The 19,230-nt window shown below is 36.9% G+C and overlaps 1 pseudogene across 1 annotated transcript in view; it reads right to left on the bottom strand.

Moving 5' to 3' along the window:
• Nucleotides 1–16,689, bottom strand: part of LOC149267551 (regulator of nonsense transcripts UPF3-like) — a 111,037-nt pseudogene extending 94,348 nt beyond the window's left edge. Inside the window, exons 1-6 of the transcript XR_016261076.1 lie at nucleotides 16,471–16,689; nucleotides 16,234–16,348; nucleotides 15,527–15,619; nucleotides 15,032–15,130; nucleotides 14,729–14,808; nucleotides 8,302–8,415 (exon numbers count right to left, since the gene is read on the bottom strand). The product of XR_016261076.1 is annotated as a regulator of nonsense transcripts UPF3-like (transcript). The remainder of the gene's footprint in view (nucleotides 1–8,301; nucleotides 8,416–14,728; nucleotides 14,809–15,031; nucleotides 15,131–15,526; nucleotides 15,620–16,233; nucleotides 16,349–16,470) is intronic.
• Nucleotides 16,690–19,230: the final 2,541 nt, after the last annotated feature.

Genomic DNA, 19,230 nt, shown 5'->3' with positions numbered 1-19,230 from the left:
TTTGGCCTAGGGAAAAGTGTCCAAAAGAATTTAATTTTTCTCCTAAAGTGACTTTATAATTTTATAAAGTTAAATCTAATTTAAAAGTGACTTTAAGTGATAAAGTCACTAAGTCTAATTTTAAAGTGACTTTTATAAAGTCAATGAAAAATTAGAAAGGAAAAGTGACTTTGGAAATAAATGACTAAGTGGGTCTTTATTAAAGTGGGGTGAATTAAAAAATAAAAAGTGAGATTTAAATGAGCATTTAATCTCAGCCATTGATCTAAATCTATTTCAGCCATTGGATTTAGAGATCACCCAAAAGTCACTTGGATCACCCAAAAGTCATTTGGAGTTATATTAATGGAGGAAAAGAAGGAAAAGATCACATTCGATTCAATTCTTTCATGAGCAGATTGGGAGAAGGAGAGCAAGAGAGATTTCTGATCAGGGAGGAGAAGGAGACAGCAGCTTGGCACACATTCCAAGGCAGTAGTTGAGCAGATTTGTACAGCTGATTCAGCACACAGTGAAAGGCAGATTTTGGCATGATTTTCGAGGAGAGGTTTGCACAAAAATTGAGGAGCAGTTCGCTGGTTTTTCTGCACGCAAAACGAGGGCCATACAGCAGCATTTAATGCTGAAAGTGGGCACGAAAATCGAGGAGACCGTACAGCATTTATTGCTGTCCTATTTGCTGTAATTTTCAGTTCGTTGTAAAGCATGGGAAAAGAGATAAGTTGTAAATTTGCTTGTTGATTTTTTGTTGAAAATTTCTCACTGTAAAAGGCAATTTTCAGAAATAAAAAAGAGCTCTCAAACTGGTTTTCCCCAAGAGTTGTAGGGGGTTTTTCCAGAGTCACATTGACCAAAAATCTCAGTGTTTAAATGTGTTTTAATGGTTGTTTATTACTGCTGATTTTTCCAGCATTCTGTAAAATTTCCAGAATTTGTGTTTTCAGCAAATTTATTTTTTTCAGCTTGTTAAATGTATGGTTATGGGAAAGGGCATTTAACTATATGGGAGAAATAAGGAGAAACTGAAAACCGGGGTGGGAAAATAGAAATTTCTACAATCTCGAGTGTAACTGAGGTTGGTATCGGAGAGCACTGCTTTAGCTCTCATTGTCATGAGCATCGTAATGCCCAAAGTTTGGCAAAACGAGTATAGATGTGTATAGTTGAGTCAGTGTTGCTGCAAATATTTATATGTGACTGAGTTTTGTCAGTAATGGTCAAGTTTGCATGTGTGAGAATTGTCAAGCTAGCGCTTGACACTGTTGAGCAGTAAAAGTATCCTGAATTGTGGCTGATCAGATTGTTGTTAGGGTTTGGACAGAGTTTGTTCTACAGGATGTTATTGAATTCATAAGTTGGGCACAGGACAGATTTGTGGCACATTGGATTGTGCAAGTGGATAAAAGTTAGCAGTGACAGTGGTAGCATTTACAACAATATAATGACAGCAAAGAAAGTGCAGCAGTAGTATTGACAGCAGAGGCACCAACTTCATTGACAGCAGTGGTTGGAGCAGTGAGAGTGATAGCTGATCAGTGTGACCAGTGTGATCTATCTTATTCTTTTATCTTCTATCTTCAGGGTGGTAGGGTGGTACAACGCGGAAATTGAAGTCTCCTTCAGGTTGGAGCCGGAGAACACTTCAAGGTGGCAGAGTGGTTATCAGGCAGCAGATTGATGCTAACAGGGTGTTGGAACATCCTTTCAATTGGAGTTGATAATATAAAATCAGGGTGTCGGGGCATCCTTCCTGTTGGAACTGGTAAAACCAGGGTGGTGGGACATCATTTCAATTGGAGCTGATAAAACCAGGGGGTTGGAGCATCCTTCCAGTTACTGCTGGAGAATTTTGGAGGTTGGAGTTTCCTGTTGATGTAATGCTTAAGACGTATATTAAAAAAAGATTTGATAGTTTTTCTACCAAAATGGTTTCCACGTAAAAACCTCGTGTGCTGTCTATATGATATTATGCATTGTTGAATGGTGTTGTTCACTGTTTATTGTTTACATGAAATAACTAAATTGGTAAAATGTGCCCATTATCGGTTCACCCCCCCCCCAGTATTGGTAAATATTCCAACAGTGTGATGGTTTATGAAATAAAATTTTACATGTTCTGTTTATGCACTTGAGACATATTTTCATTCATACTATCAATGAATACCATGTTTCCACACACAGCTCTTGTAGTTTGAGTTGATGGTTAAAGGTCTGCAGTGAAGTACTGTTAATCTGTTGAGGAATATCCAGCATTGTATTGTAATCCACTCAAGGCTGATGGTAACAAGTGTGTTAGTGACGGTTTCTCTGATCAATTATATATTGCCTGTTGCCCCTGTTTTATGAAGCTGGCAGTTATTCTGCAGAATTTGTTATTATTTGCAAGCCCTAATAACAAGTTAGAGGCATCATCCTGTGGGGCTTTTGAGGGTGATTGTGAGTTCCTGTCGAATACTTTGGCACGTGTTTGTAGTTAGGAACACTGGTTATGTGATCAGTATCATTAGGAATGTCGATAGCCTTACACTACATAAAGAACTGATATTGAAGTGCATGTTTGTATAAAGAGGGCTTGATAGATGTCTGAAATTTGAATGATCCCAATGGCACCACTCTTTCCATAGGAAAATATTAGGGTTGTAGAGTCAGTTTTAGATGTCCCTCAAGGTAGTAATGATCCCAATGGCACCACTCTTTCCATAGGAAAATATTAGGGTTGTAGAGTCAGTTTTAGATGTCCCTCAAGGTAGTTGTAGCATAATGCTACAACTACTTCACCTTTGTGATTAAAATTTCTAAGGAGCGTGATAGTGCCCATTGCCAGGAATATCTGAATGAGCCCAAGGGCAATACTTTTGCCGTAGAAAAATATTAGAGAGTCAGCCTTAGATGTCCCTCAAGGTAGTTGTATCATAATGGTAGAAAAACTTCACCTTTAATTTTCAAAGGAACATGATAGTGCCCATTAGTGCTGGTTTGTCTGATCAAAGTGTCATCATATATATTACCTGTTGCCCCTGTTTTATGAAGCTGGCAGTTACTCTGCAGCGTCTGTTATTATTTGTAAACCCCAATAACAAGATAGAGACATCATCCTGTGGGGTATTTGAGGGTGATGGTGTGTTCCTGTTAAATACTTTCACATGTTAGTTAAAGAACTGATATTGAAGTGCATGTTTGTATAAAGAGGGCTTGATAGATGTCTGAAATTTGAATGATCCCAATGGCACCACTTTTTCCATAGGAAAATATTAGGGTTATAGAGTCAGTTTTAGATGTCCCTCAAGGTAGTTGTAGCATAATCCTACAACTACTTCACCTTTGTGATTAAAATTTCGAAGAAGCGTGATATTGCCCATTGCCAGGAATATCTGAATGAGCCCAAGGGTACCACCTTTGCCATAGAAAAATATTAGAGAGTCAGCCTTAGATGTCCCTCAATGAAGTTGTATCATAATGTTATAAAACTTCAACTTTAATTTTCAAAGGAGAGTGATAGTGCCCGTGGTAAGTGTGTTAGTGCTGCTTTCTCTGATCAAAGTGTCATTGTATATATTATCTGTTGCCCCTGTTTTATGAAGCTGGCAGTTACTCTGCAGCTTCTGTTATTATTTGTAAACCCCAATAACAAGCTAAAGACATCTTCTTGTGGGGTCTTTGAGGGTGATGGTGAGTTCCTGTTAAATACTTTCACATGTTAGTTGTGACGAACACTCGTTACATGATTAGTAATATTACGAATGTTGATAGCCTTACACTATACATATAGAACTGATATTGAAGTGCACGCTTGTATAAAGAGGGCTTGAGAGATATCTGGATGAGCCCAAGGGCACCACTTTTGAGGTTTGAGTGTCAGACTTAGATGTCCCTCAAGGTAGTTGTAGCAGAATAATATAAATACTTCACCTTCATGATGATGATTTAGAAGAAGCATGATACTTTATTGAAGAGAATTTTCCATGTGTCATATTTATGCACAGCTATGGTTTATGCGCATATTTCCTTTCACGTTATCAGAGCATAACAGGTTGCCACACAAAGCCCTTGTAGATTTGAGTTTGACAGAGAATGGTCTGCAAGGAAATGCTGTCAACCTGTTGAGTAAGTCCACTTGAAACATACATCCAGACTTTAATGCTCTCAAGAGTAGTGATAAGAAGTGTGTCAGCAAATAGGTGAAAGGAGAGATGTCTAAGGCTTCCCCAAGGATGTAGACAGTATTAGGGTTTAAAAGACATTTAAAGGGGTGCAGGGAAGTTTTTTTTAACCCTTGCATCCATTGATGAAGACCTTGAGGTGGTTGACTATGGGGATGCCAATGTTCCTTAACCCTAGTCTCATCTCAGTCTTTAGATCCCTGTTACCCACCCACATCTGTGGGTAACCCTAGATGATTTTTTTCTCCTATGATGCAATTTGCCAACCAGCAGCCCTAACATGATCCAGATTGCCAGCCTCGACTGCCTTTCACTGACTCTCCTGTCAGTGCATTCATTCATCCAGCTTGTTCATCCGATGAGGGTTGGTAATGTATTGTGAGGTAACTCAACCATTTTTGCATTCAGGTGCTTTCATTTACTGTTCGAAGGCATTATAGTATGGGTCGCAGATTGAATTGGATGATATGTTGCTATTGGTTGTATACTTGTTCCCTTGCTTCACCTTGGTGGTTATTACTTGCCCCTAGTCCAATGTGACCTTCCTTAGGGACCAGGGCCTTTCTTTCCCTGTCCAAGAGGGAGGGTTGGGTGTGGGGAGTTAATATGCAATCACAAATAGGAGGCTCTGCTGATGGTAGCATTCCACATTATCCATACTCAACATTTGTCATCATTTCCACACTTCACTGTCCCAGCTTTTGATTGGTTGTTGTCAGTCACTCGTGCTAGTAACTTGTTGATCTTGTCATGTGAGAAGACAAAAGGTTGTATTAAGAATACAGGGTTGTATATACCAATGTTACATTTATCGTTATCGGCAATTTATCGCCATGCATCCAAAATTTAAATGGATCAGAAATTATCGAGAAACTTAAAAAATACAAAAATGTCATTTTTTCAATTTTTTTAATTTAAAAAACAACATCAACATCAACATCAAACAAAGACATTGCTACATAAATATGAAAATAAAATCGATATATGAGATGGCAAGTGATACATGAGATATCGATACTGAAATATGATAATGTGTGCCTGAAAGATTAAGAACATTTGCAGGGCAGCTTTGTTTAGATCTGAAAGATAGCAGCAACTAGTCTCAGGTTTGAAAATAGATTGGATGGAGCTTCGAACTTGCTGCCCTGGAAAGCAAAAGCTACTTTGCTTTTGAAGGAGAATGAAATGGGAGATTGTTGACAAAGTTCTTCCTTCATCAACAAATCCACAGCAATTAGCAGCTCATGAGGAGGAGACAAGAAGCCATGTAGGTAATCTTGGATACAGTGAAGGGTCATCTGATTCCTCACAAGTCCAAGAAGAAGATGGCAAAGGAGATGTTCAAAACCTTGATAAGGTCTCAACTAGAGCAAGAACATAAACAAGAAGATGGCATTAAGGAATAAGCTCAGATCTAAGAAGACGTCCACATCAGATTCCGTTATCAATTACCTCGTGAAGATCACAAGGCATTGGGATGAATATGTCCAAGAAGAGACTCAAGAGGAGTCTAAAGCCAACAGGAAAGAAGGTGACGAGAACCTGGCCCTAGTTAGTCAAACAAGGGTTTGAAGGGTCCTAGTAATGGGAAGAATGAGGAGTCAGCCTCACAGCCGAGAAAAAATAAAGATGTTGCTAGAAAAATATGTTTTTTTTTTTATTTTTCCTCTCCACTATTGCGTGTAAATATGTTTACAGTGTACACCCTAAGCACCACACGTCTCAATTCACCATTCACCCTTTAAAGTTTGTATGGTTTTCAATCACTTTCACCATTATGAGTTGCAATGCTAGGAAAATACACTGCATTCGTTAAACACTTGGCATAGTTCCAATCCAAGAGATACTTATGTAGGATAAGTATTCTTCAAAAGAAGTACCAAGTCCTACAGCACTTTCAAGGCATATTCAAGCATAGCACCATCACGAACTCAAAAATAAAGGTCATGGAGTATGGAAAAACACACAATCAAGTAAATTGTGTGTCTCATCTTATATGGTTCCCCAACTAAATGGCTCTCTCAAGCGATATTTGAAAATCAATTTCCCCGTTTAAAAGTGAAATTCACACTCGTATTATCATTTATGTATTAATATTTGATATCATAACATAAATCAAGACTAGAAACAGTTCGTTGGAATTCTAACACCACCTATAATCATTTCCTCATTGGTCTTTGATTGAAGCTCAGCTGTTTCACTGAAAGAAGATAACAACCTTCTCACCTTTCCCAAGATTCCATTTCTATCACTTACCTGGATATTTATCCTAAATGTATTGGGTTCGGAGAATAATCAAACAAATTAAATAAGACAGAAAATATTGTAACGAGTTAAAGTGCCAAAAATTGATTCAAAAGATTTAGAGATATTAAATGCAAAATGCTTTTCTGAGAGCCAAGGTAAGTCGAGAGTCAATATGTTTTTTATTATTATTCTTTAACAAAAAAATGAGAAGGCTTCTTTCTATAGCTAAAGAAAGATGAACCCTTATCAGTTTACAAACCCTCAGTACAAGATGTAAACGGATATTGTCCATTAAAAAAGATTCAAAAAATTAACACATTTAAATACTAATGCTGCTTAGGGGCTATCACATACACAATTGAAAATTTCAGAACTTATTTCTTAAAGAAAATGCGAAGGTTAAAATGTAAAGTTACTTCTCACTGTAGAAGACACATAGACCAAGAACATGGGGAACTATTTCAGTTTATAGAGAAGATGACAGGTACCATAATGGACAGTCCTCCAGGAGGCAAACCAGAGTCTAACCTCCTGCAACAGGCTCATTCAGGTACCTGTAGCATTGAATTTATCTGGTGAGTAAATGCAGGCAGCAATGAAGATCTTTGTGCCTTGTAAAAAAAGCAATACACATCTTCGTGACGGTTTTGTGGTTCCATGGCTCCAGCCTTAGCATTTATGGTGATCTTTACCTCAGATGCAGGGCAATCACTGATCATAGGATTCAGACTGTTCTTCTGATAAATTTATTAGTGGGTAACAACGCTCCACTGTATCAGGCTTTACATAATCCAAACGAGGTTCTCCAAACTGTGAATTGATCTCACATCCTGTGGATTTCAGGTACCCACTCCCCGCAACCAAACTCATTCCATCATCTAGAACATGTCAAGATGGCAGGTAAACCGTAAAAGGCATCCTGAGCATGGGGACAGCTGTAACAGCTAGTGCAGAAGCCGACCAAGGAAATGCAGAGCACAGACAGCAGAAAAGGTGGTAGAAGCAATCTATGACAGCATATTCATAGGACAACATCAAAAGGGCAGTAGGCAATTGAGGATAGGGCAAGAGAACAGAAACGAATCACTCTCTCAGCAGGTCGATCAAGAAATGGATTCCAGACACCAGCTTTTCAATGAGCAGAGATATCAAACTCTTGAAAATGGTGGAAATCTATTGGCATACAAAGACCACCATAGCCATGAGAGTGGAGACAGGACAAACTCAGCAGATTGAAGTCTTCAATAAACTGAACCAGCTGGAAGGAACACTGGACCATATTGACCAAAAATATGACAATCACATCTATGAAATTTAGGAGTCTGAGACGAGGACAGGAGAGAAGAAGAACAGCCAGAAAGATTAAGCACGAGGAGCAGAACATTGTGGATATAATGCAGTCAAAGAAAGATGCCAGGATCAATCAAGACGACCTTCAATATTAACCTAAATTACAATATTAAGCTAATTACAAGAAAAATTGCTTTACACTACAAATGCAATGTGTTACTCCAAAAATTCTGTTGAGGTTACAACTACTACAGATCATGCAAAAATTGTTTACAGGGGGAAACCAAAACATAGAGTAATCAATAAGATTCATAATGGCAACTCTGTCATCTCTTTCCCAGGATGCTCAATTACAAGGTGAAATAACATGTACACATCGATAGTTTTTTTACAATTGCAATGAACAAGCTATTGAGTTGTAACTTGAGATTCTACTTTAGTAGAAGAACCATAAAAGAGGTCACAAGTTTTCAACATGCATGCCTCCACATGCTACAGTTAATTTATTTACTATTTTCTTAATCATGCAGAAAGCTGGGACTTTCTTGAGAGTCTACTACACTGCATTAATTTATTTTGCAGGTAAGAAAACAGGTAGACCTACCGCAACATTGCTCATTTTGCTCCTTTCAGAACCCCTTCTAATAACTGAAGGACTTGAAGGTGAATTAGCTCCTCTGACCCTTCCCCCTGACCTCCTGTTTGAAGTTGCTAGTCTCTAAACCACAAGCAAAAAGTTAAATTAGCTAAAAGAGTTAAATATGAAGATACAGCAGAGTTAACATATTTAAATCTGGATTTTGTAATCACAGCAACCATGTGTGCAGGAAATTGAAGATAAACCCTTGCATATTAGCAACCAACCAAATGAAAACCCATGTTTAACAAATGCTTTCTTCCAAATGAGTGCAAATAACATAAAGAGTTTCAAAAATCCTGTATTCTAGGAAAAACTTACACAATGCAAGAAACAGTAGAGATTACAAGTTTTAATAAAACTTCCCGATAAATGAGTGCATACAACATAACAAGGCTTATGCAAAAATTTGTTACCCAGACTTATGACACAAAGTAATACTGAATTTCCAATTAACTTTGAGATCACAAACTCTAGATACCTATATATGCATATAAATGAAAACACATGCAAATTTTGGTGAATTATTTGCAAAAATAACTAGAAAAGTTTCAAGCATAGGACAGAAGTTTATTATACTAATAGTTGTATTTTATATATATTACACATATATTTGTATAGTTTGCATTTTGTCTCTAGGAAAATAAAACTATCTATAGTGATTAAAATTGTATCTAAGAGCCGGCTGATGAAAGGAAGATGGCCCATGCCTCCCTCAAGAAGCACCAACTGCAGATGGAAGAGGAGGACCCCTCGGAGGATTCTATAGCCAAAGAAGGAAACCTGCAGCAAAACTTCCACAAAGCTTGCTTGCAAGAGGAAGAATATTGGAGACAGAAATCCCATAGTCTGTGGTTGAAAGCAGGAGACAGAAATACCTCCTCCTTTCACAAGCAAGCCCAGGCTAGAAAGTCTTTTAACACAATATCTGAAATAAAGGAAGATCTCATTACCCACAAGGATTTCACAAGTATCAAAGGGGCTGCCTTCTCCCATTTTGAGAAACTCTACAGTGAAGTCCAGGTTATGAGTCAGGACACAAAGTTCTTGGATGTTATCCCCTCCAAGATCTCTTTAAGTATGAATCATCAGCTGGAAGCTAAAGTTACCAGAAAAGAAATAAAGGCTGCGCTCTATGAAATGGAGCCGGACAAAGCTCCGGGTCCAGATGGCTTTACAGCCAGATTCATCCAAGTCTGTTGGCAAATAGTGAAAAAGGACCTGCATAGAATGGTTTTAAAATCTCAAAACTGCCAGAAAATTGGAGGCAGCACGAATTCTGCCTTTCCCACCCTCATGGCAAAGGAGAAGGGAGCCAGCACTTTTAATAGGTTTCATCCGATTTCACTATGCAACATTGGTTACAAGCTCATAACAAAGGTGATTGCCAACAGATTGAAGGTCCTCTTGCCCTCCATTATACCTGAAAATCAAGGGGGGTTCGTTCAGGGTAGGCAGATCGTGGACAACATAATCCTCGTGCAAGAGGCTATTCATTCTAGTTTGCAACGGAAAGAAAAAGGTATGGTGGTCAAGCTGGACCTAGCTAATGCGTTTGATCGAGTTCGTCACAATTTCCTCTTTGATGTGATGCACAAGTTTGGGTTTGGTCAGGAGTTTATTAGATGGGTCCGGGCTTGCATCTCTAAACCATGGATTGCCCCTCTGGTGAATGGAAGAGCAACGGAGTTCTTTAAAGCCTCTAGAGGGCTGCGCCAGGGCTGCCCTCTTTCTCCTCTTCTTTTTGTTTTGCAAGCTTCAGTTTTGAGTTTTTATTTAGAAAAGTGTCAGGTGGATCAAGAGATTATGGGTCTTAGGATTGCTAGAGGTGTCAAGGATATTAATCATGCATTGTTCGCTGATGATTCTCTTCTGCTGGGTGCTTCCTCTGTATACTCTAACCCCAGATTCAAGAAAGTGTTGGATGACTTCTGTGGTACCTCGGGCAGTAAATTAAACGAAGGGAAATGTCATTTCTATGGCTGGAATATTTCCAACAGCGATCTCTCCTCAATATCCAGATGTTTGGGCTTCGCTGGCTCTGCTAGTTGGAATTTTTTCATCTATTTGGGCCTTCCTATCTTCCAAAAAAGTCACTCTAGCAAAGATTGGCTGCGAATGGTTGAGAAATTCAAGAATAAAATTCAGTCTTGGGGTTGCTCATGGCTGAATCTTGCTGGGAAGACGGTGTTTATTAAGTCTGTTCTGACCAGCCTGCCTATCTACCAATTCTCGGCCATGTTGGCTCCCACCAGCATTCTCAAGAAGATGGAGGAGTGGATTTGAAGGTTTTTTTTGGAAGGGCAGCAAGCTAAATGACAGGAAGATCCCCCTAGTCAGTTGGGACAAAGTCTCTAAGCCTCTGCTAGAAGGAGGTCTGAACTTCAAGGACCTGAGGAAACAAAATTGTGCTATGGGGGCTAAGATTCTGTGGAGACAAATAGCCCCGAAACTGGGCTGGGCTCAAAAGGCGCTATGGAAGAAATATTTCAGGAGTCAGAGGGAACGAAGCTTGGATGATCTCACTCCCATCATTAAGGGTTTTCAAATTCACAGGCTTTGCATGCAGGCCTTACCTCTGATACAAAAACATTCCTTTTGGATTCCTGGTAATGGCAAGCGCATCAATATCTGGAAAGACAGAATTATGAACGAAGAACCATTAGGTGGTGTCCAAGAGCTCACTGAGCTTCGAAGCAGGACATTGAACAGAGACATCAAAACTGTGGGATATCTCTAGCTGGAAGGACAATGCGTGGGCAGGCTGGAAGAAGCCTCAAATGGCGATTGCTCTAGATCAAGCGTGGTCACTCCTGCTGACTAAACTGAAAGGAATGAGCCCGATTAATTTCAGAAAACAAGATAAGAGAGGATGGGGCTCTCAAACTGGCTCTTACACAGTTGCGCAAGGCTATGTACGGCTCAAAAAAATTCCCCATGTTCCTTGCTGCCCTGCGACTTGGAGAGGTCTTTGGAGGCAGAAGTGTGTGCCAAAAAACGATTTCTTCAACTGGCTATTGTGTCACAACAGCATACTAACAGATGACAGGCTTAAGAAGAAAGGCTTCCTGGGCCCTTCCAGATGCGCCCTTTGCCTGGAAAACGAGGAAAATGCCTCTCATTTATTAATAGAATGCAGGTTCGCCAAAAGTATTTGGGCAGAAGCGATTTCCCCATGGGGATCCACTGTTTCTCTGCCCAACACTATTACTGGCTTCTTTGCCGATTGGGCTCACCTCTATCCCGGGAAGTTCCCCAAGAACAATTGGTTGAAGGCAGCCTGGTTGGCCTATCCGAAATTCATTTTTTGGCACACCTGGATTGAGCGCAATCACAGGATTTTTCAAGAGAAAGCACAGAAGGGTAAGCTAGTTTTGTCAAAAGTTAATGGCCTGCTCAAGGAATTTCTCGGTGAGAAGTTTGAGAAGCTGGAGAATAAAAATCTAAATCCTTAAGATCTGGCGTGGGGGAGCAAACTTGGTCTCCAGTGTTCTGATGATGAGAGACAGTACAACATTAGGAAAGACTGGCAGATCAGGCTTGCTGAGGGCAAATTCCACAAAGCGTGCAAGCTCCTCCTTGTTTTTTGATGGGGCTGCCAAAGGCAATCCGGGGATTGCCGGGGCTGGAGGTGTCATCAGGAATGCAGATGGCAGCATAAAGAACAGGTATGCCCAGGGTTTGGGTCATAGTACCAACATGCAAGCAGAGGCCATGGCCCTGTTGCAGAGCCCAAAGCATTTACAGGGTCTTGGTATCGAGAAAGACTATTCTTGGTAACTCCCAATCCTTGATTCAAATTCTCGTGGATAACTCGTCCCCTCGTGACTTTCGGCTAGCAAGAGTGGTTACCAGAATAAGAAAGCTAGTTGGCTCTTTTCTTCAGGTGAACTTTTTCCATGTTCTTCGGCAAAATAATAAGGAAGCGGATGCGGAAGCTAACAAAGCTGTCCTCCTTCCTGTCAACATTCGGATAAGAGACGGGGTTGAAGATTGGGATCCAATCCCTTGATTCTGTTTCTCATGTTCTACTGCCTTTTACTTCAGCAGTTTGTCTGTAATTGTATTCACAAGCTTGGGGAAATTCAGGAAATCGACTCGGCTGACGGAGCTAAGAAGATCCAGTACATTAGGGCTACAGTATTAGTTTATCTATCTGTTGAGGACAGCCAGTTCTTGGGCTATCTGAATGTAACTGGCGAGCAGGCTTTGACTTTCTTTTAATACAAAGTATAACCGTTTTCGTAAAAACAAAACACAACAAAAAAAATTGTATCTAAGAAATTTGCTTGGGATAGCTCAATTGGCAATGGCTGTTTAAATGAAGTCTCACCAAACCAGAAGTCAAACATTAAATAATTTTAATATTAATTATATATTATAATTCATATTATTAACTTTTATAACTTAATATTATAAACAGATTAAAATTTATATATTATTATATATTAATAAAAATTAAATTATATAAATTTATATTATGATTGTATAAAATTTTAATTATTATGTGTAATTTGTTATATATAACTATTAAAATTTTAGTATGCAGATTGCCACTATTCATAATTTGATGATGATGCTGAAGATTTCTTCACAACTTTGTGTTCTCAAGGAGATGTCCAACGTTTTGGTTGAACAGTTTACCCATATTCAAGGACAGCAAGATTAATTGATGATACGAAGAGTGTCAGACCATGAATAAATGGGGCAAGAACATAACTGTTAGAGATGGGATGTAGCCATTGGAGATAGAGAAAAGGTTTTAAATGTTGATAGTTAATTTATTTTATTTTTATTTGTTATTAAATATTGAATATTGAATCTTATGATATGGCCAAATTGATATTATTGTTACAATGAATATAAAATTTTGGAATCAAGAATAATATATTTTTAAATTAATATTATTTTGATAGTGAGTAAATTATGCCATCAAAGAGATGGAGAACAGTCGGTGAAGGAACGCGCTGTTAAAGAGCTCCGTAAGCAAAGGTCACCGGTTCTAGTCTTGCCAATACCAAAAATCCAGCATGGTTTCCGCTGGTGCGGCTCAAGCCGTGTGCGATCCCCGGGTGACTTTGACGGCTTAGATGCCCCTGAGTCGTGGCCTCTTAGCCACAGGGTAAGCGTGATTTTCAGGATTCACCCACTTATCAACCAAAATAAAAAGGAGTACATAATGGCTAGTATATGGGAAGAAATATATAGAATATTCAGGTTGAATATATAGATTAATCTCATTTAAGATTGGAAATGGAATAGAATAGGGGAAGAAAATTAAAAATATATATTAAAGATTGGACTAAATAGGGGAAGAAAAATATAATAAAGTTAAATTTAGTAAATTATAATAAATTAGAGTTAGATTGATATATTCAAGATTTGGTCAAATTGACATTAAAGGCTGAAAAAAAATATTAGAATAGAGTAGATCTCGACCAATTGCTAGTCATTGGATTCGAACTATTAAAGAATATTAGAAAGTATTTAGTAAGTAATTTGATTCAAGCTATAAACTAATATAAACAATAGAATAGAATTAATTAAAAATTTAGAACAAAAATTAGATTATAATTTGGTACAAAAATTAATTTAGAATTTAGAATCAGATTAGATTAAATTATGATTAGAAAGAGAGGAAGAGATAGAAACATTATAAATTTGAGATTATAGGGATTAACAATATTATTTAATATTAATAATAATATAGGATAGCAGGGGGGCTAACAATAAGAAAGAGTCCGGAAAAGGGGGGAGGAGCTTAAGGATGGTTAGGATTGATATTAGAGGACAAAAAATGTATAGTAGGCTTCCAAGACTGGCTTAACTGAAACCCATCTTCCCAACTGAAATTGTTCAGGTGCCTTTCAATTTCAATTTAAACTATGATTATTAAAAACCTTTTAAGTTATGTACATGATTTTTTTACATATATCTATGCTTCGATTTGAACTACACAGAAATTCCAGGTTTGCATTTGTGTTCAATTTGAATTTTGCTGGCGAATATAAACGAACAAATTTTAAATAGGATTAAAATCTTGCTAAATCCATTTCAATATTATTTTCAGGTTTGCGCTTGTGTCTAATTTGAATTTTCCCAAAGAATTTAAACACAAATTCTATTTGGTTTTATGTTCGGCGAATTTCGAATTTCAACCTTAAAATTCGTCGAACCCCACGACTTAGATTTAACTTTTTTTCACTTACCAATTATTCAAGAGTCGAGACAGATATCTAACTGACTAAACTAAATTGCTTTGACACCTTAACATTCGACTTAAGGTTAATCGCTTTAGGTAAGTTTTGTGTATGCATGTGTGCAATAGCAAACACTAATCAACATCAAAAGAAAACATGGATTTAAACCAACTTATTCCAAAATCAAGACATACCGAGGGCCCACTTTTTGCAGCCCGTCTCTGTCTAACAAATTCCATCAATGGGGTGACAATGGCATCACCTTTCCCTGCAACTACAATAAAGATAAAAAAAAACTTTAAAACGGTGATACAAAACTGAGCACCCCAATAACTCAGCAAAGAACAGAAGAATAAAAATTGGGAAAAAAAATCAGAAAAATAAAAATTGATATAATGAACTTTCAAAAGAATAAGCACCTTTTTTAATGGGTGGTTGTGGTAACAATAACACTTTTTTAAATAACATTAAATATCCAAGAAACTATAATCACTGACCTGCTCTTTCAGCTTCTTTCCTTTCTAACTGTATCTCTGCACTTGGGAGATTCTCAGTGGGTTTTGATAACATCTCGAGAAATTCCACGTATTTAGGATCTAGCACAGCAAATGAAGCCATAATAATTTAACTACATATCAAATAGAAATAAACCATGTCCCAAAATTGATGGGAAGTTAGCAGAATCTGTAAATGATATAAGGCAAGAATAGAGTAAAACTTTTCATCGATATAACAGGCAATTTCATTTAAAAGTCACTCAAATCAAATGAAACCATAAAATTAAACGTGATAATTTAACTACATTTCACAGAAAACAAACCAACTTCCACGATTCCTAAGAAGTTTGAAGAAACTGTAAACAAAATAACGTGGATAAAGTATAAATTTTTTTATCAATATAACATGCAAATGCATAGAAACGCCACAGAGATCTATTGAAGCTAATTGAAGGAATTAACGGGAATCAATAATAAGCATAAAGATTTATTTACCTTTGTATATTGTGCCTGCTCTCGGATCTTTCTTAGATGTATCAGGGACACATTGATAGGGAGCATACTCAACCACGGCTTTGAATTGACTTCCTGGAAAGATAAAAAATAAGACAAATATGTGAGATAAGCATGCAAAGTCTCAAATGATGCATGACAGAATATTTAACTCCTGCCAACAGGGTCTTGGTTCACTGCTAAGGTCCACGACAATTAAGGCATCATCCACCAGGTTCCGTTCTCACGGTGATCAGCCCCACCGGAATAGCATGCCTAAAAAAGGTGCGAGTCCCAGTGCAAGTACTGGTATGTATAAAAAAGGCGTGAGTTTAGGTGCAAGTCTTTGATGGAATAGCTGCCACTCAGACCTATCATCCATGCAGAAGGATGAGGGATGTCTGTGCTATGTGAGTCAAGGTGCAAGTATTTGATGGAACTGCTACCCCTCAGACCTGGCAGTCATGCCGTAGGAAAAAGCGTTTGTGTTATGTGGTGCAGCCCCGAACCCAAGGCGATTTTCTTGAAACAACTTCCAATATAGATAAACATTTTTTTAATCTCGGAGAAAAAATTCAGTTTCAGCGAAAGTACCCTAAGTGCACATTGTCAGGATCATTTAAATTACCCTCTATAGCATCGAATTATGTGGCAATAACCTCAAATTTATAGATTTTTTCAATCTGTTACAAAGGAATCAAGTTAAATACCTTTCTCATTAACAAAGATATGGCCATTAAACATGTCAGCGAATTCGAAAACATCCTGGGGGTCTTCAATTGAATGTACGCCCGAGAATAGAGTTGGTGCCTGTGACTCAGGCTGCTGAATTCATTCACGAATTGCTCAAAGAATCAAAATTCGTTCCACAAAACAGAAAATAATAGTAATAAAGAAATACAGAAATCGATAAAAAAAACCCTAAGGTGGAGGAGTTGGAGGTGTACCTAGAGTTGGGTGGTCGAAAACAAAGCCAATTGTAGCTGCCGGTGAAATGGGCATCGATCCGGTCTCTGAGAGCAGCTTCCGATAAGGTTGGCGGGAGGTGCCGCAGCACTAATTTGGTAGCGCTCTCTGGATCCTTCATACTTCGTTTTCCTGTCTTCTTGCCCTCCTGCTGCTGTTACTTACAACCCTCTTCACCTTTCACCATATGCTCTTCCACAATATATATACATATTTATATACACAAAATATGTTAATGTAATTATTAAATATGTATATACACTATGTATATACATATAATATTTTTTTGTCAATAAATATGCGAGTGGCTCTTCCTCTTCTGGTTTGAATTCTTTTAATTAAAATATAAAATATAAAATAGAAGATGGAAAAATATACTCACAATTACTTGATTAAATTCTACTCTTATCAAGGTTCACTTAACCCTTATTGTATCATGAAATGTAATTTTATTTTATTTCAACTTAGGGAACGATGTTTATTTTAATAGAAGAGTAAGTGTAATAAAAAGTGTTATTTTATTGAAATAAAAATATTTTTAGTAATATTTAGTTGATTTTTAATTTATGGGGAATGAGTGTATTATTAAGTATATTTTTAATGAGTTATTTGTTTAATTTTTTTAGGTGTTAGTTAAAAGAAATCATATTAATAAAAGTTATTTTGAATAGTTAAGAGAAAGAGAGAAAAAAAAAAAAAAATTACAAATAACTTTATGAGTATTGACAATATTAACCATATACATATATTTTTCATATAAAATATATAATTTATATTTGTAAAAAATCCAAAATAGCTAGATTGTTTAAGGGATGAATAAATTATCAAGATAACATATACACATACATATGACACAAACTATCAAGCCATCATATTGTTAGTTGATAAATTAGAAGTTGCTTAAAGTTTTAGATGTTGGGTATCAATTAATAATATGTCATATTTAAGATCTTTTGAATTTGTAAGTGTATTGTGAAGAACTAGGTTATTTCATAAATAACAATTTTTAGAAATAATTAAGTGCATAGCAGAAGTTAGAACTAGTTTATTGCATAAATATCAATTTTTAGAAATAAGCAAGCACGGTGAAGAACTAGTTTATTGCATAAATCTCAACTTTATAAATTATTATTTTATATTTTAATTGAATAAATATATAATAATTAAATATATATATAAATATAATATTATTTATTAAAAATATTAAAATAAATGAATTTTGTTTGCTTATAAGTTTTATTTTTAGCTAGGCTTAGTTTAAAATCTTCTTTGCTTACCATGAGTCACCCAACACCACATTTAGAGTTGTAACTTTGCTTATAATGTGTTGTTTGGTGGTTTATTTGTTTCTCACTTTATTTTTACTTTAAAAAATATTTTAAGTGCAACAATTCCTTATAGTAAGTTTTAAGTTACAATTTAATCTATACTTTTTATTAATTTTTCACTTTGTTATAAGATAAAAGTTCACACCTATGCTTTGACTTAAGTGGATTTAAAGTTATTTATATGTCCTAAATAAGTGATTAAGTGATTTGAGATAGTTGGATATAAAATTGTCTGTGTGTATATGTTTTATAGAAGTGATGCTTATAAGAATTTTTAGAATACTATACTTTTATGTTAATACATGAAAAAAAAATCTCTCTTTTCTTATGTTAAAATTGGCAACTAGGGCAAAAATTCATGTGGGTCATCTTATTCATGGCTAATAATATTTTTATTAGATTCCTCTCGTTAAGAGGTGTGGGATTGATATAAAGATCATCTGATTCCGATAAGTATTCATGGAGATATGAATTTATTTTGATTATGGAATTATTATCAAGCCGACCTACAACTCATGTAGGCTCAGAAGCCCAACAGACGCATCTATTCAAACATCATCATTTGTGTATAAATACAGGAGGACTTTTCCTCATTTGCACTCACACATCTCATCACATCTCTCTCTCTACTGTGCAGAAAAGAGTCTCTTCTCTACTACGCAGAAAAGGGTCTCTCTCTCACACATGTGAAGTCGAAAGTTGTTGAACCTGAAGCTGCAACTGCAGATCCAAAGTTCGACCAGCGTTGACCATCAGATCTCCTCCTTAGAACTATGTTGTAGGTCCATCTGGATCTCCTCTAAAAGCCACAACTTTTGGTGGTGGAATCAAGTCAATTCGACAGACGGTTTGCAAGATATCGACTGCCCTAGTTTGAAGGAAGTTGTTGAAACTGAAGCTGCAACTGCGGAAGTAAAGTTTGACTTTCATGGACTAGAAGATCTCCTCATCTGAACTGTGTTGTAGGTTCATCTGAACCTCCTCTGGAAGCCACAACTTTTGGTGGTGGAATCATGTCGATCCGACGGTCGATTTGTGAGATATCGTCTGCCCTAGTTTGATGATGAAGATGCTCATGTTGATGTTGTTGATCTAGGGTTTGCTATTGTTGATATAAATTATATTTATTGTACTATTTCTCTCTGCTGGATTATTGAAGATAAAAGAAGATTTGATCAAAGGGTTTCCCCACACATTGTGGGGTTTGTCCTTGGCTAGCAGCCACATCTTGTGTCTCTTGTCTTGCCTTGTTTTATGTCGATCGTTTAATGTTGTATCTGCATTTTACTTTATGTACATGTGATTTCTAATCTGTGGAATATAATAAGGAAAATAAGTAAATTGTTATAAGCATAGAACATACCATAACTTAACATGGTATCAGAGCTGAGCTGAAGATAAAGCCCGAGCAAG

The sequence above is a fragment of the Pinus tabuliformis genome, chromosome 6, assembly GCF_031772625.1.
Source record: "Pinus tabuliformis cultivar Carrire ecotype Pingquan chromosome 6, CPIR1, whole genome shotgun sequence".
Classification (NCBI taxonomy): domain Eukaryota; kingdom Viridiplantae; phylum Streptophyta; class Pinopsida; order Pinales; family Pinaceae; genus Pinus; species Pinus tabuliformis.
This window is presented reverse-complemented; position numbering and strand designations above follow the sequence as displayed.